The sequence below is a fragment of the Apteryx mantelli genome, unplaced genomic scaffold (genome assembly GCF_036417845.1).
Source record: "Apteryx mantelli isolate bAptMan1 unplaced genomic scaffold, bAptMan1.hap1 HAP1_SCAFFOLD_72, whole genome shotgun sequence".
NCBI classification, from domain to species: domain Eukaryota; kingdom Metazoa; phylum Chordata; class Aves; order Apterygiformes; family Apterygidae; genus Apteryx; species Apteryx mantelli.
Window position 1 is genome coordinate 238,980 of NW_027118798.1, and position 23,132 is coordinate 262,111.

Here is a 23,132-nt window from a genome sequence, read left to right on the forward strand (position 1 = left end):
AGAGTGGTGCCGCCTCCATGGCAGCTGGCTTTTCCAGGGCCCCCTTCTCCATGCCCAGCTGTTGCTGACCATCCGCAACACTGGGCGCCCGGCTGGTGCCCCTCTGGCGCCTTCTGCAGCCTCGCCAGCGGCCCGGGAAGGACAGGGCTGCCTCCGAGAGGCTCCTGCGCAGCGTGCCGAGCTCCTTGCTCTGAGCAGGCAGCGGAGGAGCAGAGACGCAAGCGGCATTTCTGCGCCTCCCGCTGGGGCTTCTGCCTCTGGGCTGCCGCGTCTCAGCGGTTGGGGGGCCGCAGGCAGCTTCAGCCTCTGGGCTGTGGAGGGCAGAGGCGTCCTCCAGAGCAGCGCCTGGGTGTGCTGTGGGGAGAAAGAGGCTGTCAGCTCCTTTTTCCTGGGCCTCTGAAGGGCCAAAAGGGCACTTTCCCGGTGGGAGCACGCAGCCCCGCACATGGCACATGGCACATGGCAAGGGGCAACCTTAGCAGCTATGGAGGTGAGGAGCAGTTCAGGAGGAGAGCCAAGTGCCCGCGGGGGCAGTATCCTGCCCGGGGAGTGCAGCTGCAGTCCCTAGTGAGCAGCGCTGTGAAGAGCAGAGGGCTACAGAGGTTCAGCACGTGCGATGCCTTTTGTGCAGTGAGTCTTGTCGTTGTGAACTTCTGGGAAGTGTGGCAGGAGGAAAGCACTGCCAGAAGGTCTCGAGCCCTCTGCCCCCCTCGGCATGGCCACAGGCGCCTTGCGATCTCCAGCTGCACAACTGGCACCAGCAGCCCTGCTCGGTGCCAGTGCTCAGTGCATCGTCCTACCTGCGGAGCTGCCCGTGTGCTCGGGTGCCTCCGGAGCTGCTTCAGGCGCGCAGAGAGCTGTGAGCAGCTGCAGCGAAGAGCCGAGGTCGTCACACTCCTGTGGAGGAGATGCTGGGCTGCAGGAATGGCCCCATGCAGCAGCGACCGACCGGTGTCTGCAGGGCTTCGGGCCCTGCCACGTGCCCTCCCGAAGCTCCGATGCCTCCCGCCAGCACCCAGCCAGGGCCGGGGCAGAGGCAGCCCCTACTCACCTCCGCCGCAGTCAAGGCCTCCACGCTGCGGGCAGTCGGCGACCCCGACTAGGCAAGAGAGCAGAGAAGCCACGTGAGCAGCTGGTGGCGGGGGCCCTTCCCCAAAGCCCCGTGGCGCTCGGGGCGCAGCGGAACCCCCCGGGACACTTACGGGAGCGTCGAAGCCGACGGACTTGATGAGGAGCCGAAGGCAGGGCAGGCGGCTGAGCCGGGTCTCCTGGGCTCCTGGGCTTTGCCTGGGCACAGCGCAGGGACGAAGGCAGAGCTCGGTCACAGGCAGCCCCCTCTGCTCGCAGCCCCGACACCAGCCCCGCACCCCCACGCCACCCTGGCACAGCAGAGCTTCGTGCGGCGCTGGCTGGCAGCACCGCTCTGCAGCGCCCCCGGCCCCGCTGCCTCCGGGCCTCTTGCGTCGGGAAAGGGGCAGCGGCAGCTCGGGCTCCCCATCCACGCAAGCCAGGAGCTGTGGGGCCAGCTCCAGGGCGCTGCTGTTCGTTTGCCATGCCAAGGCGAAGCAGCTGCTGCCACTCGGCCCCAGAGCTGCCCCGCGCAGGCGGCGTCCCTTTCCCCCACCTCCCGTGCTGCTGTGCTGCGGGCAGCTGCCCCGGCAGCTCTGCACCGCCTGCAGCCTTGACGCCGCCGCAGGCAGGCTGAGTTCCCCGGCAGGGCTCACCTGAGCATGGTGTTCAGCCACCGCTCCTTCACCTCCTGCGACCTGCAGCGAGAAGGACAAACAGCCTCAGAGCCCGCTCCTGCTGCTGCTGCTGCTGCTGCTGCTGCTGCTGCTGCTGGGGAGTGGCACAGGGCCCCAGACACAGCTGGCCTGCTTGGCACCGCTCCACACCGCCATACAGCAGAGCCCCCGCTCGGTGTCCCCCCACCGTGTCGCTGGGCTGAGCAGAGCTGCAGGGTCGTGGCGGCAGTGGCGGGTGGCTTGTGCACGCCTGGAGGTGCCCGTGGGTGCGTCTGAAAGCGCAGCGGGGCCTCTGCTTTCTCTGCCGCAGCCGGGGCTGAGCCCCAGCAAGCCCGGAGAGGACTGAAGGCGAGCACGGTGCCCTGCACCCCCCCAGCCCTGGACGCGCCCCCAAGACTCACCGGAAGGTGACCACGCAGACCTTGGTGGTCCAGACCAGGACGAGGGAATTGGCGCATTTGAGGCCAAAAACGTCCTCCTCGTCTTCACAGCCGCACGCCGCCTCGTCCTTCTCGCACAGCACCCAGAGGTCGCTGAGAGGCACCCGGTGCTTGAGCAGGAAGGTGGAACCACATCTGCCAGGAGGAAGAGCAGGGACCGCCTTGGAGGCTGTGTGCTGGGGGCAGCCGCAGCAGGCCTCCCGGGGAGAGCCGTGTGCCGGGGGCAGAGGCTCGGGGCAGCCAGCGCGGGGCTCGGGCGGCAGAAAGCAGCCTGCGTGCCAGCACGCACACAGGGCGCTCTGGAGAAGTCGCTGCTGCAAAGCAGTGCTGGCGGGCGCTTGCTCAGGGGCTGCCGGTCAGGGCGGCAACACGCGGAGCCTGCCCCTTTCCGCTCACACCTCCCCGAATTAAAGGGCAAGGCTGTCCCTGCCCGCAGCGCAGGTGCACCCATGCAGGGGGCTGCAGGCCATATGGAGCACCAGTGGTGGTGGGGAGCAAGGGGCATGGAGCCCTGGGCGAGGCAGTGAGGAGAGGAGGAAGGCCTCCTTGCGGGCGACTGGATGCTAGAGGCTGTGAGCAGCAGGATTTGGCGGCACTGCTGTTCCTTGTCGAGGGGTGCTGTTGAGGAAGGAAGCAATGGGAAGAGCAGCCCTGAGGAGGCACTTTCTGCTCCGGTGGGAGCAGATGCGGGGAGCAGCGGTGCCTGGGGGCAGGTGGCAGAGGCGGTGGCGGGGGGGAGGACGGCTCTGGTTGCTCTTCTTACCTGAATCTGGCGACGGCGATGGCGTCGGAGAAGAGCAGGAGGTGCCTGTCCCTCGTCCGCTGGTGCCGAGTCACCCGCACGCGCTCGCTGAGCAGGAGCCGGGGGCTCCTGCGCGACACAAAGGCACCAAGCGGCGCCGGGGGCCGGGAGGCTCCCCTGGGCGCGAGCCCGAGGCCGGCGCGAGGAGCCGCGCGGCCAGGGTCCCCAGGCTGTGCCTGCGTGCCGGCAGCGGGGCCGGCAGCGCCCCGGGTGCCGCAGCAGTTGGCCTGTCCCATGGCGCCGTGCGCGCGCAGAGGGCTGCGGTGCGTGCGTGCCCCGCGGCGGGCAGCGCCAGGCGCCGGTCAGGCCTGCGCCAAGGCAAGAGCGGTGCGCCTGTGCCGAGCAGTGCCGCTGCGCTGGGCCGGGAGCCTGCGTCTCCCCGCTGCCCCGCACTGGCACAGCGCCGCACTGGGGCCGGGCGGGCGCTGGTGGCCGTGGCCACCCGGGTGCCACTGTGGCACATTGTGATGCGGCGGCCGGGTCACGGGGCAGCGCCGGGGCGTGGGCCGGGGGCCGCGGGCGCAAAGGGGAGTCTCCCCGCTGCCCGGCACCTCCGACGCCGCCACGGCATTGTCCCATCTGCGGGGTGGGAGCGCGGCTGGTGGGGCCGGGCACCGCTGCTGGCTCCCGCCATGCCCCCTTTGCTCTGCGTCTCCGGGCTTGGTGTTGCAGGAGCTGCCGGCTTCAGCAGCTGGCTCTGTGTCAGTGAAAACCCCCAATGCACACGCCTCCCCGCACGGCTGCAACATGCCCTGTTGCTGCTGGGACAGGAGGCCTCAAGCTGTGGAGGGGGCAAGCAAGGGGGCCTGTGCCCGCTGGAGATCACATCAGGGCCCAGGCGGTGTCCCAACTTTCCCAGCTTTCACGCTTCCTCTGCACTCAGTCCCGGTAGTGGTGAGCCGGCGATGAGAGTGACCTCCCCTCCAGGTGCCAACATGTGGCCTCCCCATGTGAAGTGGGAATCTCGGCTCCAGCCACAGTCAGAGAAGAGTTTAGGGCAGGATTCAGCTGCCTAAGCTCCAGGACCGGCATCCATTTGTGATGCCTTTGGCAATTCCTGGCGGTGCCCTGGCATACCCAAATGCCTGTAGACACGGGCTTTTGGGCAGCTGAATCCCACCTCGACTCAGGTGCGTCCCAGGAGTCTGCAGAGAGACTCAAAGGCAGACTGCGCAGGAGATGAGGCAGGCTCACCAAAATGCTTGTATACAGCTAGGGAAACGGAGGTAGCCATGTGTGCGGTCTGCATGCGAGTGCCAGTCCCAATGGCTGTGAAAGCGGCAGCGATGGTCCTTCTCTCAGCCTTCACCGGTGCTCGGCTCTCGAGGGGATGCCAAAGTGCTTTTGCTGCAATTGCTCTCCTCTCAGCAAGTGGCTGAGATGTGTGTGGCAGAGCAAGAGATTGCAGCTCGCTGGTGCACGAGGGTGTGCTGCTCCAGGAGGAAGTGTCCCACGGGACAAGGCTCGAGAGGGAAGAGGGCTCCGAGAAAGCTGCTTGATAGTCCAGCATCCCCTCTGCCAAGCTCCAGAACAGTCCATGCCATTGAGCCAGGAGCTGAGCAAAGGGCATGGGAAGCCTGCCTGGACGAACAAGGAGGTGCCGGCAAAAGCCAGACAGAAGAAGGAAGTGTGCAGAAGGTGGAAGCAGGGAGAGGTGACCTGGGAGGAACGCAGGGACATTGTTGGAGCAAGCAGCACTAGGGCTGGGAAGGCCAAAGCCTCCCTGCGCTTGAATTCTTTCAGCGTTGCCCAGCGACAGGACGAGAGGCAACGGGCACAAACTGAAATTGCACAGGCAATTCCGTCTGAAGCTACGCAAAACTCTTTTGCGGTGAGGGTGCCTGAGCACTGGCACAGGTTGCTCAGAGGGCGTGTGGAGACGCCATCCTTGGGGATATTCAGAAGTTGTCTGCACACGGTCCTGGGCAGCCTGCTCTAGGTGAGCCTGCTTGAGCAGGGCGCTAGGAGCGCATGGTCTCTGACGGTGCCTTCCAGCCTCCACCGTTCTGCGATTCTCTGAACTCCCTTGTTCTTCTCTTTGCTCTTGCAAAGCCTAGAAAACCAGACGTGCCGTGCTGCTCAAAGGCAGGCTGCTGTGCTGGGCGAGCTGAGCCGGGCAATGCCAGAGCTCAGCTTTTCCCCTTTGCAGCTCAGCCATGCTTCCTCCCCAGGGCAGGTGCATTTGGTTGGCAAGAAGAGAGTGCATCGTGTGACTTAAAACAGCCGCAGGATGCAGACGCCAGGAGCTTCACTCAGGCGGCCCCAGCAGGAGGCTTAATTCCAGCATTGTCTGCCACGGCAATGCTTGGCTCTTCTGCTTTACTCATGCTGGTATGATTAGAGTGTCTTCCTGGCACTTAAACAGAAAACGGGATGTGCGAAGCATGGGGTGCAATAGTCGTCACGGAGTAGCCCAAGGAGCAGAGGGGCCTCGCCGACATCACTTGGCTCCTGTGCCCAAAGGCAGCTCCCGTCGATGCAGCTGTTGGTCAAAGGGCTTTTGCTCTTTGTGGCTAGGGAGCCAAAGGCAGCTTTGGCAAAGGCCCCCAGAGAATTCCCCTGTTGGCTACAGTGGTTCGGGGGCCTTAGCCTTGGAGGCCAGGAGGGCTGGGCTGGCCCCGTGCTTGTGGTCGGGCGCTCTGGTAGCTGGGTAAAGCAGTTTTCCGAGCTGAAGGCAGAACGTGGCGCACTAAAGCAAAGCCTTCTGCTTTCTGCGTGCTTCTAGTCTTTGGAGGCCTGCCAAGTGCGTGTCTGGAGGTCACCTGTGTAAAGGGACAGGTGGACTGACAGGGCAAGTCCTTAAGGAAAGAGATGGAGGGAGACAAAGGCTCTCTGGAGAGGAGGGAGGGGCTACATCTCCTGTGGGGTGCGTTTCCATTTAGGTCTTGTTCGATCGTGGTGCTTCTTGCACTTGCAAGAGCAAGCTGAGAGGGGCTGGAGCACAGTTTTAGGCAACTCCTTCCCCCTAGCCCTTGCTTGTGACCGATGTGTAGAGCTCCTCTGCGTTTGGTGCCCCTCTCTTGCTTTCCTTCGGCGTGCTGCAAGTGCCTGGAAAGAGGCTCCCAGAGGACCAAGGCCTCTTTTCTTAGCCAGAAGCTGCAAGTGGGAAGGTTCAGGCCCATGTGTGCTGAGTATTGGGAGCCCGGCTAAGCTTGCTGAGCATCACTGTCCCGTCGGCCCTGGGCCACCCCCTTGGGCCCAAAGAGAGACCGCCTTCCTCTCTGGGCAAGTGCCTGGGCTCCTCCTCCCTGGGTTGTCTGGGCTGCTTAGAGGCCAGGAAACGGGCACGTCCTCTTCCTGGCACCCCCAGGCTGCTCACAGTCCCATACTGCAGTGAGTCAGCCCCTGCCAAAGAAATCCTTGTGTTTCTGCTTAGAGGCAGTTGGAGGCTTCTGTGGCCTCTGGGTCTTTCCTCTGCACCAACGGCATGGGCCGTCTCTTCCTGCCCACGCGTGCCAGCAGGACAAAATGCTTCTGGTTTCTGCAAGGAAGAGCTGAACGCCACGCGACGGAAGAGCTGCAGATGGCCGAGGATGGCCAATGCCTTTTGCAAGTGGCAGCGGGCCCCTCTCCTTCGGCTGCCTTGCGAGGAGAGTGCCCCTGCCGACAGGGGCCGACGGAGGGGGCACCTTCCCTAGCTGCAGCCTGCCAGCATGCGGCTTCTGCCGCTCGCGCCTCCTGCCAGGCCAGGTGCTCTCCTGCCCCTTTCCTCGGTGTCCGGGCAACAGCCGCACCCGGGAAGCAGCAGCCCTGCCGTGCCCGTGGCCTCCTTCTCTCGCACGCCCCTTCTGGAGCAGCATCGCCTCTCGGCAGCTTCTCTCTGCCCCTCCCTGGGGACTGCTGCTCTCGGCGGTGGCCCTTGACTCCCTGGCACAGAGGCATTGCTTCCCCAAATCTCCCTTGCCCTCTCCCACAACAGCAGCAGCAGCAGCAGCAGCAGCAGCAGCAGCAGCAGCAGCAGTGCTACCGCTGCTCAGTGCCTTGCCCTGCTGCTACGGCGGTGTGCACGCCAGGGCACGCAAACAGCCCCGCCGCACCTGCAGAACCATCCCAAAGTCGGTGGAGGACATTTGGCGCCCGAGTGTTGCAGGGAGAGACAAGGAGCCGTCAAATCGTCCTGCGGAAAAGGGCTTTATTGCAGTGAAGTTACACGGGCGTAAATCCAAAGTCCCCCTGCTCCTGGTCCGAGGCTCCCCGGGGCCCTCAGCGGGGAGGTCAGTGCTAACCACAGACAAGTTCCCACAGGTAGAAGCACACTGCCCGTCCCAGCAGGCTTCCCGCTGTTACAAGGGGATGAGGATGCCGCCAAAGGCGGGGTTGGGGGGGGGGAGGGGTTCCTTTCCTTTTTGTTCTTTCCTTTTTTTCCTTCCTTTTTACCTTCTCCTTTTTCCTTTCCTTTCCTTCGTCCCTTTTGCCTTTCCTTTTGTCTTTCCTTTTTTCTCTTTCCTTTCCCTTTTCCCTGTCCTTTTTTTCCCTTTCTTCTTTTGCCCCTTTCTTTTCTTCCCCCGCTTTTCTTCCCCTTCCTTTGCTTCCCCTCCTTCTCTTCCCCTCCTTTTTCTCCCTGCTTCCTTATCTCCCCCTTGCTAATCTGCCCCCTTATCCGCCTTGCTCATCTCCCCGTTTCTTTTCTCCCCGCTTTTCTCACCAGGTCTTCTCCCCATTTTTTCTTCCCCTTTTTTCCCTTCCCTTCTCCTCCCTTTTTTTCTCACCCCTTTTCCTCCCTTCCCCCCCCTTTTATCATCTTCCCCCTTTTTTCTCCCATCTTTGTCCCCCTTCTCTTCTTCCCACTTTTTCTTCCCTCTTTTCTCCCCCCCTTTTTTCTCCCCCTTTTAGCTCCCTTTTTTTCTCCCTTCTTTGATGTTCTCCCCATTTTTCCTCACCTTTTTCTCCTCCCTTTTTGTTCCCCCTGCTTTCCTGCCCCCTTTCCTCTCCACCTTTTCTCCCCCTTTTTTCTCCCATTCCTGTCCTCCCTTCTCTTCCCCTTTTCTCTTCCCTCTTTTCTCATCTCCCCCTTTCCAGCCCCCCTTTCCCCCCCACCTTTTCTCTGCCTTTCTTTTCTCCCCCTTTTCTCTTCCTCCCCCCCTCTTTCCCCCCTTCTTTCTTCCCCCTTCTTTCTTCCCTTTTTTCTCCCTTTCTTCTTTCTCCCCCTTTTCTTCTCCCCCCTTTTCTCCCCCTTCCTCCCCCTTTTTCTTCTCCCCCTTTTTTCTCCTCAATTGCTCTCCCCCTTTTTCCTCTCCTCCTTTTTCTCCATTCTTTTCTCCATTTTTTCTACCTCTTTTTTCTCTCCCCCTTTGTTCTCTTGCTTTCTTATCTCCCCCTTTTTCCTCCCCTTTCATCTTCCCCTCTTTTCTTCCCTCTTTTCTTTTCTCCCCCTTTCCCACCATTTTCCTCCCCTTTGTCTCCCATTTTTCTTCTGCCTTCGCTTATTTTCTCCCTTTTTTCTCCCCCCTTTTTCTCTCCCCGCTTTTCTCACCCTTTCTTCTCCGCCTTTTCCTCTCCCCCTCCTCCCTCCCTTTTTTCTCCACCTTTTATCTCCCTTCTTTTTCTCCCCTCCTTTCTTTCCTCTCCATTTTTCCCCACCTTTTTTCTCCCCCCTTTTCTCCCCTGCTTTTGGTCCCCCTCTTCTTTGCTCCCCCTTTTTCTCTCACCCTTTCCTCCTCCTTTCTCTCTCCCCCTCTTTTTCTCCTGCTTTCTTTTCTCCCCCCTTCTTTCTTCCCCCTTTTCTCTCCCCTTTTCCTACCAGTTCTCTCCCCCTTTTTCTCTACCCCTTTTCCTTCCCCTTTTTTCTTCCCTCTTTTCTTAGCTCCTCCTTTCCACCCCCTTTTTCTCCCCGTCTTTGCTCTGCCTTCCTTTTCTACCCCTTTGATTTCTCCCATTTCTCTCCCCCTTTTTTCTATTCCTTTCCCTTCTTTCCTTCCCCTTTCCCTTCCCCCTTCTTTCTCCCCCTTTCTTCTCCCTTTGCCCTTTCCCCTCCGCTTCTTGCCCCCTTGCCCCTCCTCCTTTTTCCTCTCCCCTCTCCTCTTCCCTTTTCTCTACCTCTTTTTCCTCCTCAGGCTTTCTCCCCCTTTTTTCTCTCCCCCCTTTTTGCTCTGCCTCTCTCCCTGCTTTTCTCCCCTTTCAGCTTCCCCTCTTTTTTCCCCTCTTTTCTTAGCTCCCCTGTCCCACCCCTTTTTTCTCCTCATTTTTCTCTCTGCCTTTCTTCTCTCTCCCTTTTATTTCTTCCCCCCTCCCCGCCTTTTTGCTATTTCCCCCTCCTTTCTCCCCATTTTTCTTCCCCCTTTTTTCTCCTCCGTTCTTCTCCCTTTGCTTTTCCTCCCCATTTCTCTTCACTCTTTTCTCCCCCTTTTTTCCTGACACCTCTTTTCTCACGCTTTCTTACCTCCCCCTTCTTCTCCCTTCTTCTTCTCTCTCCATTTTTTCCCTCGCTTGCTTATCTCCCTCCTTTTTGCTCCCCTTTCTTCCTCCTCTCTTTGTTCCCCTTTCTCTCCCATTTCCACCCTCCTTTTTTAGTCCCCCTTTGCTTCTCTCTTGCTTATTTCCCCTTCCCCTCCTTTTCTTCTCCCTTTTCTCACTCTTTTTCTCCCCCTCTCTTCTTCCTCCCTTTTCTCCCTCTCCCTTTCCTCCCCTTTTCTAGCACCCCTTCATTTGGCCCCTTTTTTCACCCTTTTGCTCCCCTTTCTTTCTCCCCCCCCCCTTTTTTCCTCCCTCTTCCTTTTTTCTCCCTCTTCCTTTTCTCCCTCCTCTTTCTCCTCTTCTCTTAGCTCCATCTTCTTTGCTCCCTTTTCTTCTTCTCCCTTTTCTCCCCCTTTTTTGCCCTCACTTTTCTCTCCCCCTTCCTTTCTACACCTTTTTTCTCCCCGCTTTTTTCTCTTCACCTTCTTGCCCTACCCCTTCCTTTTCTTTCCCTTTCTTTTCTCTCCATTTCTTTTTACGCCATTTCTTCTCTTTCTCTTGGTTTTCTCTCCATCTCTTTTCTTTCTTTCTTTTCTCCTCCCTTTATTTGCTCTCCATTTCTTCTCCTTCTCCTTCCCTTTCCCTTTCTCTTCCTCCTTCTCTTTCTTTCTCTCTTCTTCTCCTTCTCCTTTGCTTTTGCCTTCGCCTTCTCCTTCTCTTTCGCCTTCTCTTTCGCCTTCTCTTTGTCTCCCTCTTTCTCCTTCTCTCTCTCCTTCTTCTTTTCCTTCTCTGTCTCCTCCTCCATCTCCTTCTCTTTCTCGCAGCTCTCGCCGCCGGCAAGCAGCAAGCGGGAATGGCAGCAGCTCCCAGGAGGCTTATGGAGGGGCCCCGCGAAGCAGCCCGGCAGCTCTCCAGGGAGCACCTGGAGGACGGTGCGGGTGCAGAGGCAGCCGAGAGTGGTGCCGCCTCCATGGCAGCTGGCTTTTCCAGGGCCCCCTTCTCCATGCCCAGCTGTTGCTGACCATCCGCAACACTGGGCGCCCGGCTGGTGCCCCTCTGGCGCCTTCTGCAGCCTCGCCAGCGGCCCGGGAAGGACAGGGCTGCCTCCGAGAGGCTCCTGCGCAGCGTGCCGAGCTCCTTGCTCTGAGCAGGCAGCGGAGGAGCAGAGACGCAAGCGGCATTTCTGCGCCTCCCGCTGGGGCTTCTGCCTCTGGGCTGCCGCGTCTCAGCGGTTGGGGGGCCGCAGGCAGCTTCAGCCTCTGGGCTGTGGAGGGCAGAGGCGTCCTCCAGAGCAGCGCCTGGGTGTGCTGTGGGGAGAAAGAGGCTGTCAGCTCCTTTTTCCTGGGCCTCTGAAGGGCCAAAAGGGCACTTTCCCGGTGGGAGCACGCAGCCCCGCACATGGCACATGGCACATGGCAAGGGGCAACCTTAGCAGCTATGGAGGTGAGGAGCAGTTCAGGAGGAGAGCCAAGTGCCCGCAGGGGCAGTATCCTGCCCGGGGAGTGCAGCTGCAGTCCCTAGTGAGCAGCGCTGTGAAGAGCAGAGGGCTACAGAGGTTCAGCACGTGCGATGCCTTTTGTGCAGTGAGTCTTGTCGTTGTGAACTTCTGGGAAGTGTGGCAGGAGGAAAGCACTGCCAGAAGGTCTCGAGCCCTCTGCCCCCCTCGGCATGGCCACAGGCGCCTTGCGATCTCCAGCTGCACAACTGGCACCAGCAGCCCTGCTCGGTGCCAATGCTCAGTGCATCGTCCTACCTGCGGAGCTGCCCGTGTGCTCAGGTGCCTCCGGAGCTGCTTCAGGCGCGCAGAGAGCTGTGAGCAGCTGCAGCGAAGAGCCGAGGTCGTCACACTCCTGTGGAGGAGATGCTGGGCTGCAGGAATGGCCCCATGCAGCAGCGACCGACCGGTGTCTGCAGGGCTTCGGGCCCTGCCACGTGCCCTCCCGAAGCTCCGATGCCTCCCGCCAGCACCCAGCCAGGGCCGGGGCAGAGGCAGCCCCTACTCACCTCCGCCGCAGTCAAGGCCTCCACGCTGCGGGCAGTCGGCGACCCCGACTAGGCAAGAGAGCAGAGAAGCCACGTGAGCAGCTGGTGGCGGGGGCCCTTCCCCAAAGCCCCGTGGCGCTCGGGGCGCAGCGGAACCCCCCGGGACACTTACGGGAGCGTCGAAGCCGACGGACTTGATGAGGAGCCGAAGGCAGGGCAGGCGGCTGAGCCGGGTCTCCTGGGCTCCTGGGCTTTGCCTGGGCACAGCGCAGGGACGAAGGCAGAGCTCGGTCACAGGCAGCCCCCTCTGCTCGCTGCCCCGACACCAGCCCCACACCCCCACACCACCCTGGCACAGCAGAGCTTCGTGCGGCGCTGGCTGGCAGCACCGCTCTGCAGCGCCCCCGGCCCCGCTGCCTCCGGGCCTCTTGCGTCGGGAAAGGGGCAGCGGCAGCTCGGGCTCCCCATCCACGCAAGCCAGGAGCTGTGGGGCCAGCTCCAGGGCGCTGCTGTTCGTTTGCCATGCCAAGGCGAAGCAGCTGCTGCCACTCGGCCCCAGAGCTGCCCCGCGCAGGCGGCGTCCCTTTCCCCCACCTCCCGTGCTGCTGTGCTGCGGGCAGCTGCCCCGGCAGCTCTGCACCGCCTGCAGCCTTGACGCCGCCGCAGGCAGGCTGAGTTCCCCGGCAGGGCTCACCTGAGCATGGTGTTCAGCCACCGCTCCTTCACCTCCTGCGACCTGCAGCGAGAAGGACAAACAGCCTCAGAGCCCGCTCCTGCTGCTGCTGCTGCTGCTGCTGCTGCTGCTGCTGCTGCTGGGGAGTGGCACAGGGCCCCAGACACAGCTGGCCTGCTTGGCACCGCTCCACACCGCCATACAGCAGAGCCCCCGCTCGGTGTCCCCCCACCGTGTCGCTGGGCTGAGCAGAGCTGCAGGGTCGTGGCGGCAGTGGCGGGTGGCTTGTGCACGCCTGGAGGTGCCCGTGGGTGCGTCTGAAAGCGCAGCGGGGCCTCTGCTTTCTCTGCCGCAGCCGGGGCTGAGCCCCAGCAAGCCCGGAGAGGACTGAAGGCGAGCACGGTGCCCTGCACCCCCCCAGCCCTGGACGCGCCCCCAAGACTCACCGGAAGGTGACCACGCAGACCTTGGTGGTCCAGACCAGGACGAGGGAATTGGCGCATTTGAGGCCAAAAACGTCCTCCTCGTCTTCACAGCCGCACGCCGCCTCGTCCTTCTCGCACAGCACCCAGAGGTCGCTGAGAGGCACCCGGTGCTTGAGCAGGAAGGTGGAACCACATCTGCCAGGAGGAAGAGCAGGGACCGCCTTGGAGGCTGTGTGCTGGGGGCAGCCGCAGCAGGCCTCCCGGGGAGAGCCGTGTGCCGGGGGCAGAGGCTCGGGGCAGCCAGCGCGGGGCTCGGGCAGCAGAAAGCAGCCTGCGTGCCAGCACGCACACAGGGCGCTCTGGAGAAGTCGCTGCTGCAAAGCAGTGCTGGCGGGCGCTTGCTCAGGGGCTGCCGGTCAGGGCGGCAACACGCGGAGCCTGCCCCTTTCCGCTCACACCTCCCCGAATTAAAGGGCAAGGCTGTCCCTGCCCGCAGCGCAGGTGCACCCATGCAGGGGGCTGCAGGCCATATGGAGCACCAGTGGTGGTGGGGAGCAAGGGGCATGGAGCCCTGGGCGAGGCAGTGAGGAGAGGAGGAAGGCCTCCTTGCGGGCGACTGGATGCTAGAGGCTGTGAGCAGCAGGATTTGGCGGCACTGCTGTTCCTTGTCGAGGGGTGCTGTTGAGGAAGGAAGCAATGGGAAGAGCAGCCCTGAGGAGGCACTTTCTGCTCCGGTGGGAGCAGATGCGGGGAGCAGCGGTGCCTGGGGGCAGGTGGCAGAGGCGGTGGCGGGGGGGAGGACGGCTCTGGTTGCTCTTCTTACCTGAATCTGGCGACGGCGATGGCGTCGGAGAAGAGCAGGAGGTGCCTGTCCCTCGTCCGCTGGTGCCGAGTCACCCGCACGCGCTCGCTGAGCAGGAGCCGGGGGCTCCTGCGCGACACAAAGGCACCAAGCGGCGCCGGGGGCCGGGAGGCTCCCCTGGGCGCGAGCCCGAGGCCGGCGCGAGGAGCCGCGCGGCCAGGGTCCCCAGGCTGTGCCTGCGTGCCGGCAGCGGGGCCGGCAGCGCCCCGGGTGCCGCAGCAGTTGGCCTGTCCCATGGCGCCGTGCGCGCGCAGAGGGCTGCGGTGCGTGCGTGCCCCGCGGCGGGCAGCGCCAGGCGCCGGTCAGGCCTGCGCCAAGGCAAGAGCGGTGCGCCTGTGCCGAGCAGTGCCGCTGCGCTGGGCCGGGAGCCTGCGTCTCCCCGCTGCCCCGCACTGGCACAGCGCCGCACTGGGGCCGGGCGGGCGCTGGTGGCCGTGGCCACCCGGGTGCCACTGTGGCACATTGTGATGCGGCGGCCGGGTCGCGGGGCAGCGCCGGGGCGTGGGCCGGGGGCCGCGGGCGCAAAGGGGAGTCTCCCCGCTGCCCGGCACCTCCGACGCCGCCACGGCATTGTCCCGTCTGCGGGGTGGGAGCGCGGCTGGTGGGGCCGGGCACCGCTGCTGGCTCCCGCCATGCCCCCTTTGCTCTGCGTCTCCGGGCTTGGTGTTGGAGGAGCTGCCGGCTTCAGCAGCTGGCTCTGTGTCAGTGAAAACCCCCAATGCACACGCCTCCCCGCACGGCTGCAACATGCCCTGTTGCTGCTGGGACAGGAGGCCTCAAGCTGTGGAGGGGGCAAGCAAGGGGGCCTGTGCCCGCTGGAGATCACATCAGGGCCCAGGCGGTGTCCCAACTTTCCCAGCTTTCACGCTTCCTCTGCACTCAGTCCCGGTAGTGGTGAGCCGGCGATGAGAGTGACCTCCCCTCCAGGTGCCAACATGTGGCCTCCCCATGTGAAGTGGGAATCTCGGCTCCAGCCACAGTCAGAGAAGAGTTTAGGGCAGGATTCAGCTGCCTAAGCTCCAGGACCGGCATCCATTTGTGATGCCTTTGGCAATTCCTGGCGGTGCCCTGGCATACCCAAATGCCTGTAGACACGGGCTTTTGGGCAGCTGAATCCCACCTCGACTCAGGTGCGTCCCAGGAGTCTGCAGAGAGACTCAAAGGCAGACTGCGCAGGAGATGAGGCAGGCTCACCAAAATGCTTGTATACAGCTAGGGAAACGGAGGTAGCCATGTGTGCGGTCTGCATGCGAGTGCCAGTCCCAATGGCTGTGAAAGCGGCAGCGATGGTCCTTCTCTCAGCCTTCACCGGTGCTCGGCTCTCGAGGGGATGCCAAAGTGCTTTTGCTGCAATTGCTCTCCTCTCAGCAAGTGGCTGAGATGTGTGTGGCAGAGCAAGAGATTGCAGCTCGCTGGTGCACGAGGGTGTGCTGCTCCAGGAGGAAGTGTCCCACGGGACAAGGCTCGAGAGGGAAGAGGGCTCCGAGAAAGCTGCTTGATAGTCCAGCATCCCCTCTGCCAAGCTCCAGAACAGTCCATGCCATTGAGCCAGGAGCTGAGCAAAGGGCATGGGAAGCCTGCCTGGACGAACAAGGAGGTGCCGGCAAAAGCCAGACAGAAGAAGGAAGTGTGCAGAAGGTGGAAGCAGGGAGAGGTGACCTGGGAGGAACGCAGGGACATTGTTGGAGCAAGCAGCACTAGGGCTGGGAAGGCCAAAGCCTCCCTGCGCTTGAATTCTTTCAGCGTTGCCCAGCGACAGGACGAGAGGCAACGGGCACAAACTGAAATTGCACAGGCAATTCCGTCTGAAGCTACGCAAAACTCTTTTGCGGTGAGGGTGCCTGAGCACTGGCACAGGTTGCTCAGAGGGCGTGTGGAGACGCCATCCTTGGGGATATTCAGAAGTTGTCTGCACACGGTCCTGGGCAGCCTGCTCTAGGTGAGCCTGCTTGAGCAGGGCGCTAGGAGCGCATGGTCTCTGACGGTGCCTTCCAGCCTCCACCGTTCTGCGATTCTCTGAACTCCCTTGTTCTTCTCTTTGCTCTTGCAAAGCCTAGAAAACCAGACGTGCCGTGCTGCTCAAAGGCAGGCTGCTGTGCTGGGCGAGCTGAGCCGGGCAATGCCAGAGCTCAGCTTTTCCCCTTTGCAGCTCAGCCATGCTTCCTCCCCAGGGCAGGTGCATTTGGTTGGCAAGAAGAGAGTGCATCGTGTGACTTAAAACAGCCGCAGGATGCAGACGCCAGGAGCTTCACTCAGGCGGCCCCAGCAGGAGGCTTAATTCCAGCATTGTCTGCCACGGCAATGCTTGGCTCTTCTGCTTTACTCATGCTGGTATGATTAGAGTGTCTTCCTGGCACTTAAACAGAAAACGGGATGTGCGAAGCATGGGGTGCAATAGTCGTCACGGAGTAGCCCAAGGAGCAGAGGGGCCTCGCCGACATCACTTGGCTCCTGTGCCCAAAGGCAGCTCCCGTCGATGCAGCTGTTGGTCAAAGGGCTTTTGCTCTTTGTGGCTAGGGAGCCAAAGGCAGCTTTGGCAAAGGCCCCCAGAGAATTCCCCTGTTGGCTACAGTGGTTCGGGGGCCTTAGCCTTGGAGGCCAGGAGGGCTGGGCTGGCCCCGTGCTTGTGGTCGGGCGCTCTGGTAGCTGGGTAAAGCAGTTTTCCGAGCTGAAGGCAGAACGTGGCGCACTAAAGCAAAGCCCTCTGCTTTCTGTGGGCTTCTAGTCTTTGGAGGCCTGCCAAGTGCGTGTCTGGAGGTCACCTGTGTAAAGGGACAGGTGGACTGACAGGGCAAGTCCTTAAGGAAAGAGATGGAGGGAGACAAAGGCTCTCTGGAGAGGAGGGAGGGGCTACATCTCCTGTGGGGTGCGTTTCCATTTAGGTCTTGTTCGATCGTGGTGCTTCTTGCACTTGCAAGAGCAAGCTGAGAGGGGCTGGAGCACAGTTTTAGGCAACTCCTTCCCCCTAGCCCTTGCTTGTGACCGATGTGTAGAGCTCCTCTGCGTTTGGTGCCCCTCTCTTGCTTTCCTTCGGCGTGCTGCAAGTGCCTGGAAAGAGGCTCCCAGAGGACCAAGGCCTCTTTTCTTAGCCAGAAGCTGCAAGTGGGAAGGTTCAGGCCCATGTGTGCTGAGTATTGGGAGCCCGGCTAAGCTTGCTGAGCATCACTGTCCCGTCGGCCCTGGGCCACCCCCTTGGGCCCAAAGAGAGACCGCCTTCCTCTCTGGGCAAGTGCCTGGGCTCCTCCTCCCTGGGTTGTCTGGGCTGCTTAGAGGCCAGGAAACGGGCACGTCCTCTTCCTGGCACCCCCAGGCTGCTCACAGTCCCATACTGCAGTGAGTCAGCCCCTGCCAAAGAAATCCTTGTGTTTCTGCTTAGAGGCAGTTGGAGGCTTCTGTGGCCTCTGGGTCTTTCCTCTGCACCAACGGCATGGGCCGTCTCTTCCTGCCCACGCGTGCCAGCAGGACAAAATGCTTCTGGTTTCTGCAAGGAAGAGCTGAACGCCACGCGACGGAAGAGCTGCAGATGGCCGAGGATGGCCAATGCCTTTTGCAAGTGGCAGCGGGCCCCTCTCCTTCGGCTGCCTTGCGAGGAGAGTGCCCCTGCCGACAGGGGCCGACGGAGGGGGCACCTTCCCTAGCTGCAGCCTGCCAGCATGCGGCTTCTGCCGCTCGCGCCTCCTGCCAGGCCAGGTGCTCTCCTGCCCCTTTCCTCGGTGTCCGGGCAACAGCCGCACCCGGGAAGCAGCAGCCCTGCCGTGCCCGTGGCCTCCTTCTCTCGCACGCCCCTTCTGGAGCAGCATCGCCTCTCGGCAGCTTCTCTCTGCCCCTCCCTGGGGACTGCTGCTCTCGGCGGTGGCCCTTGACTCCCTGGCACAGAGGCATTGCTTCCCCAAATCTCCCTTGCCCTCTCCCACAACAGCAGCAGCAGCAGCAGCAGCAGCAGCAGCAGCAGCAGCAGCAGTGCTACCGCTGCTCAGTGCCTTGCCCTGCTGCTACGGCGGTGTGCACGCCAGGGCACGCAAACAGCCCCGCCGCACCTGCAGAACCATCCCAAAGTCGGTGGAGGACATTTGGCGCCCGAGTGTTGCAGGGAGAGACAAGGAGCCGTCAAATCGTCCTGCGGAAAAGGGCTTTATTGCAGTGAAGTTACACGGGCGTAAATCCAAAGTCCCCCTGCTCCTGGTCCGAGGCTCCCCGGGGCCCTCAGCGGGGAGGTCAGTGCTAACCACAGACAAGTTCCCACAGGTAGAAGCACACTGCCCGTCCCAGCAGGCTTCCCGCTGTTACAAGGGGATGAGGATGCCGCCAAAGGCGGGGTTGGGGGGGGGGAGGGGTTCCTTTCCTTTTTGTTCTTTCCTTTTTTTCCTTCCTTTTTACCTTCTCCTTTTTCCTTTCCTTTCCTTCGTCCCTTTTGCCTTTCCTTTTGTCTTTCCTTTTTTCTCTTTCCTTTCCCTTTTCCCTGTCCTTTTTTCCCCTTTCTTCTTTTGCCCCTTTCTTTTCTTCCCCCGCTTTTCTTCCCCTTCCTTTGCTTCCCCTCCTTCTCTTCCCCTCCTTTTTCTCCCTGCTTCCTTATCTCCCCCTTGCTAATCTGCCCCCTTATCCGCCTTGCTCATCTCCCCGTTTCTTTTCTCCCCGCTTTTCTCACCAGGTCTTCTCCCCATTTTTTCTTCCCCTTTTTTCCCTTCCCTTCTCCTCCCTTTTTTTCTCACCCCTTTTCCTCCCTTCCCCCCCCTTTTATCATCTTCCCCCTTTTTTCTCCCATCTTTGTCCCCCTTCTCTTCTTCCCACTTTTTCTTCCCTCTTTTCTCCCCCTTCCCCCCTTTTTTCTCCCCCTTTTAGCTCCCTTTTTTTCTCCCTTCTTTGATGTTCTCCCCATTTTTCCTCACCTTTTTCTCCTCCCTTTTTGTTCCCCCTGCTTTCCTGCCCCCTTTCCTCTCCACCTTTTCTCCCCCTTTTTTCTCCCATTCCTGTCCTCCCTTCTCTTCCCCTTTTCTCTTCCCTCTTTTCTCATCTCCCCCTTTCCAGCCCCCCTTTCCCCCCCACCTTTTCTCTGCCTTTCTTTTCTCCCCCTTTTCTCTTCCTCCCCCCCTCTTTCCCCCCTTCTTTCTTCCCCCTTCTTTCTTCCCTTTTTTCTCCCTTTCTTCTTTCTCCCCCTTTTCTTCTCCCCCCTTTTCTCCCCCTTCCTCCCCCTTTTTCTTCTCCCCCTTTTTTCTCCTCAATTGCTCTCCCCCTTTTTCCTCTCCTCCTTTTTCTCCATTCTTTTCTCCATTTTTTCTACCTCTTTTTTCTCTCCCCCTTTGTTCTCTTGCTTTCTTATCTCCCCCTTTTTCCTCCCCTTTCATCTTCCCCTCTTTTCCTCCCTCTTTTCTTTTCTCCCCCTTTCCCACCATTTTCCTCCCCTTTGTCTCCCATTTTTCTCCTGCCTTCGCTTATTTTCTCCCTTTTTTCTCCCCCTTTTTTCTCCCCCCTTTTTCTCTCCCCGCTTTTCTCACCCTTTCTTCTCCGCCTTTTCCTCTCCCCCTCCTCCCTCCCTTTTTTCTCCACCTTTTATCTCCCTTCTTTTTCTCCCCTCCTTTCTTTCCTCTCCATTTTTCCCCACCTTTTTTCTCCCCCCTTTTCTCCCCTGCTTTTGGTCCCCCTCTTCTTTGCTCCCCCTTTTTCTCTCACCCTTTCCTCCTCCTTTCTCTCTCCCCCTCTTTTTCTCCTGCTTTCTTTTCTCCCCCCTTCTTTCTTCCCCCTTTTCTCTCCCCTTTTCCTACCAGTTCTCTCCCCCTTTTTCTCTACCCCTTTTCCTTCCCCTTTTTTCTTCCCTCTTTTCTTAGCTCCTCCTTTCCACCCCCTTTTTCTCCCCGTCTTTGCTCTGCCTTCCTTTTCTACCCCTTTGATTTCTCCCATTTCTCTCCCCCTTTTTTCTATTCCTTTCCCTTCTTTCCTTCCCCTTTCCCTTCCCCCTTCTTTCTCCCCCTTTCTTCTCCCTTTGCCCTTTCCCCTCCGCTTCTTGCCCCCTTGCCCCTCCTCCTTTTTCCTCTCCCCTCTCCTCTTCCCTTTTCTCTACCTCTTTTTCCTCCTCAGGCTTTCTCCCCCTTTTTTCTCTCCCCCCTTTTTGCTCTGCCTCTCTCCCTGCTTTTCTCCCCTTTCAGCTTCCCCTCTTTTTTCCCCTCTTTTCTTAGCTCCCCTGTCCCACCCCTTTTTTCTCCTCATTTTTCTCTCTGCCTTTCTTCTCTCTCCCTTTTATTTCTTCCCCCCTCCCCGCCTTTTTGCTATTTCCCCCTCCTTTCTCCCCATTTTTCTTCCCCCTTTTTTCTCCTCCGTTCTTCTCCCTTTGCTTTTCCTCCCCATTTCTCTTCACTCTTTTCTCCCCCTTTTTTCCTGACACCTCTTTTCTCACGCTTTCTTACCTCCCCCTTCTTCTCCCTTCTTCTTCTCTCTCCATTTTTTCCCTCGCTTGCTTATCTCCCTCCTTTTTGCTCCCCTTTCTTCCTCCTCTCTTTGTTCCCCTTTCTCTCCCATTTCCACCCTCCTTTTTTAGTCCCCCTTTGCTTCTCTCTTGCTTATTTCCCCTTCCCCTCCTTTTCTTCTCCCTTTTCTCACTCTTTTTCTCCCCCTCTCTTCTTCCTCCCTTTTCTCCCTCTCCCTTTCCTCCCCTTTTCTAGCACCCCTTCATTTGGCCCCTTTTTTCACCCTTTTGCTCCCCTTTCTTTCTCCCCCCCCCCTTTTTTCCTCCCTCTTCCTTTTTTCTCCCTCTTCCTTTTCTCCCTCCTCTTTCTCCTCTTCTCTTAGCTCCATCTTCTTTGCTCCCTTTTCTTCTTCTCCCTTTTCTCCCCCTTTTTTGCCCTCACTTTTCTCTCCCCCTTCCTTTCTACACCTTTTTTCTCCCCGCTTTTTTCTCTTCACCTTCTTGCCCTACCCCTTCCTTTTCTTTCCCTTTCTTTTCTCTCCATTTCTTTTTACGCCATTTCTTCTCTTTCTCTTGGTTTTCTCTCCATCTCTTTTCTTTCTTTCTTTTCTCCTCCCTTTATTTGCTCTCCATTTCTTCTCCTTCTCCTTCCCTTTCCCTTTCTCTTCCTCCTTCTCTTTCTTTCTCTCTTCTTCTCCTTCTCCTTTGCTTTTGCCTTCGCCTTCTCCTTCTCTTTCGCCTTCTCTTTCGCCTTCTCTTTGTCTCCCTCTTTCTCCTTCTCTCTCTCCTTCTTCTTTTCCTTCTCTGTCTCCTCCTCCATCTCCTTCTCTTTCTCGCAGCTCTCGCCGCCGGCAAGCAGCAAGCGGGAATGGCAGCAGCTCCCAGGAGGCTTATGGAGGGGCCCCGCGAAGCAGCCCGGCAGCTCTCCAGGGAGCACCTGGAGGACGGTGCGGGTGCAGAGGCAGCCGAGAGTGGTGCCGCCTCCATGGCAGCTGGCTTTTCCAGGGCCCCCTTCTCCATGCCCAGCTGTTGCTGACCATCCGCAACACTGGGCGCCCGGCTGGTGCCCCTCTGGCGCCTTCTGCAGCCTCGCCAGCGGCCCGGGAAGGACAGGGCTGCCTCCGAGAGGCTCCTGCGCAGCGTGCCGAGCTCCTTGCTCTGAGCAGGCAGCGGAGGAGCAGAGACGCAAGCGGCATTTCTGCGCCTCCCGCTGGGGCTTCTGCCTCTGGGCTGCCGCGTCTCAGCGGTTGGGGGGCCGCAGGCAGCTTCAGCCTCTGGGCTGTGGAGGGCAGAGGCGTCCTCCAGAGCAGCGCCTGGGTGTGCTGTGGGGAGAAAGAGGCTGTCAGCTCCTTTTTCCTGGGCCTCTGAAGGGCCAAAAGGGCACTTTCCCGGTGGGAGCACGCAGCCCCGCACATGGCACATGGCACATGGCAAGGGGCAACCTTAGCAGCTATGGAGGTGAGGAGCAGTTCAGGAGGAGAGCCAAGTGCCCGCAGGGGCAGTATCCTGCCCGGGGAGTGCAGCTGCAGTCCCTAGTGAGCAGCGCTGTGAAGAGCAGAGGGCTACAGAGGTTCAGCACGTGCGATGCCTTTTGTGCAGTGAGTCTTGTCGTTGTGAACTTCTGGGAAGTGTGGCAGGAGGAAAGCACTGCCAGAAGGTCTCGAGCCCTCTGCCCCCCTCGGCATGGCCACAGGCGCCTTGCGATCTCCAGCTGCACAACTGGCACCAGCAGCCCTGCTCGGTGCCAATGCTCAGTGCATCGTCCTACCTGCGGAGCTGCCCGTGTGCTCAGGTGCCTCCGGAGCTGCTTCAGGCGCGCAGAGAGCTGTGAGCAGCTGCAGCGAAGAGCCGAGGTCGTCACACTCCTGTGGAGGAGATGCTGGGCTGCAGGAATGGCCCCATGCAGCAGCGACCGACCGGTGTCTGCAGGGCTTCGGGCCCTGCCACGTGCCCTCCCGAAGCTCCGATGCCTCCCGCCAGCACCCAGCCAGGGCCGGGGCAGAGGCAGCCCCTACTCACCTCCGCCGCAGTCAAGGCCTCCACGCTGCGGGCAGTCGGCGACCCCGACTAGGCAAGAGAGCAGAGAAGCCACGTGAGCAGCTGGTGGCGGGGGCCCTTCCCCAAAGCCCCGTGGCGCTCGGGGCGCAGCGGAACCCCCCGGGACACTTACGGGAGCGTCGAAGCCGACGGACTTGATGAGGAGCCGAAGGCAGGGCAGGCGGCTGAGCCGGGTCTCCTGGGCTCCTGGGCTTTGCCTGGGCACAGCGCAGGGACGAAGGCAGAGCTCGGTCACAGGCAGCCCCCTCTGCTCGCTGCCCCGACACCAGCCCCACACCCCCACACCACCCTGGCACAGCAGAGCTTCGTGCGGCGCTGGCTGGCAGCACCGCTCTGCAGCGCCCCCGGCCCCGCTGCCTCCGGGCCTCTTGCGTCGGGAAAGGGGCAGCGGCAGCTCGGGCTCCCCATCCACGCAAGCCAGGAGCTGTGGGGCCAGCTCCAGGGCGCTGCTGTTCGTTTGCCATGCCAAGGCGAAGCAGCTGCTGCCACTCGGCCCCAGAGCTGCCCCGCGCAGGCGGCGTCCCTTTCCCCCACCTCCCGTGCTGCTGTGCTGCGGGCAGCTGCCCCGGCAGCTCTGCACCGCCTGCAGCCTTGACGCCGCCGCAGGCAGGCTGAGTTCCCCGGCAGGGCTCACCTGAGCATGGTGTTCAGCCACCGCTCCTTCACCTCCTGCGACCTGCAGCGAGAAGGACAAACAGCCTCAGAGCCCGCTCCTGCTGCTGCTGCTGCTGCTGCTGCTGCTGCTGCTGCTGCTGGGGAGTGGCACAGGGCCCCAGACACAGCTGGCCTGCTTGGCACCGCTCCACACCGCCATACAGCAGAGCCCCCGCTCGGTGTCCCCCCACCGTGTCGCTGGGCTGAGCAGAGCTGCAGGGTCGTGGCGGCAGTGGCGGGTGGCTTGTGCACGCCTGGAGGTGCCCGTGGGTGCGTCTGAAAGCGCAGCGGGGCCTCTGCTTTCTCTGCCGCAGCCGGGGCTGAGCCCCAGCAAGCCCGGAGAGGACTGAAGGCGAGCACGGTGCCCTGCACCCCCCCAGCCCTGGACGCGCCCCCAAGACTCACCGGAAGGTGACCACGCAGACCTTGGTGGTCCAGACCAGGACGAGGGAATTGGCGCATTTGAGGCCAAAAACGTCCTCCTCGTCTTCACAGCCGCACGCCGCCTCGTCCTTCTCGCACAGCACCCAGAGGTCGCTGAGAGGCACCCGGTGCTTGAGCAGGAAGGTGGAACCACATCTGCCAGGAGGAAGAGCAGGGACCGCCTTGGAGGCTGTGTGCTGGGGGCAGCCGCAGCAGGCCTCCCGGGGAGAGCCGTGTGCCGGGGGCAGAGGCTCGGGGCAGCCAGCGCGGGGCTCGG